The sequence below is a fragment of the Brassica oleracea genome, chromosome C4, assembly GCF_000695525.1.
Source record: "Brassica oleracea var. oleracea cultivar TO1000 chromosome C4, BOL, whole genome shotgun sequence".
NCBI classification, from domain to species: domain Eukaryota; kingdom Viridiplantae; phylum Streptophyta; class Magnoliopsida; order Brassicales; family Brassicaceae; genus Brassica; species Brassica oleracea.
The window spans coordinates 41,237,365-41,238,529 of NC_027751.1; positions in this window are offsets into that span (position 1 = coordinate 41,237,365).

Below are 1,165 nucleotides of genomic sequence, written 5' to 3' on the forward strand. Positions count from 1 at the left end.
AAGCAAATATTACCTAAGCTTATGGCTTGGGGTTCCTCAGGATTATTTTCTTGTACCACTGGTTGTACCGCTTCATTGGCATCAAACCAGGCTTGACATTCACTTTCTGCATGTCGAACTAGATCCAAAGGATAAAAAGTTTTTCATTCCTATCCTTCCAAATATACCATATTATCCAGGGATAAGGATCTCTATCTTGCTCTGGCACAATAATGTTGTTTTTCCTCCAGAATAGATAGTTTATATTTGTGTAGACGCTTGATACCAGAAAAATATATGTGCTTGTTGGAGTTGATGATAGAGACCAAACTTTGAGAGCTGGTGGACATTCGAAAATGGCATTAGTTACAGTCTCTTCTATTTCTCCACATCTTGGGCAGTAGTTGTCACACCTCATATTGCGCCTTGTTAAGTTCCTCGTTACTGCCACATGACCAGTTAACAATTGCCATATAAGATGACATATCTTCGTAGGCACCTTTAAGTTCCACGCAAAAGCTTGGAGCTTTGTAATACTTGGCTCCAAAACTTCATTTTCGTCCGCGATCTTTAATAAATTCTGAGCCACCCAATATCCAGATTTGACCGTGTATTGGCCATTCCTTGTGTAGTTCCAGCAGAATGTATCACGACGATGAGTTGAGCTTATGGCCAAACTCCTTATGAATGGTATGTCCTCAGGATTAACATAGTTTTCCAATAGACCAACATCCCAATCCTTCGATCCCTGATTAATGAGGTCGCTGACTCTCATATTAGGATGCATAACTGGTGCTATGGGGGCAGCTGGTCGCGCAGGGGTTGTTGGAATCCACGGATCCTCTCACATCTTAACTTCATAACCAGAATGTATCTTCTGTCTGATTTCCAGTAGTAGCAGTTTCCTTGCAGCAGAAATGCTAGTCCACACATAGGATGGGATGCTAGCAGTGTTTACTCTTAGTGGAGAGCTCAATCTATAATATCTTCCCTTTAAGACTCGGGCCACCAAAGAATCAGGAAATTGTACTAGTCTCCATAGTTGTTTTGCCAATAGTGCCAGATTAAACTCATGGATCATACGGAAACCAATCCCACCCTCCTCTCTTGGTAAGCATACTTTTTCCCATTTCGCCCAGTGTATTCCTCTCTTTGGTGGATTAGAACTCCACCAGAATTGGACAAG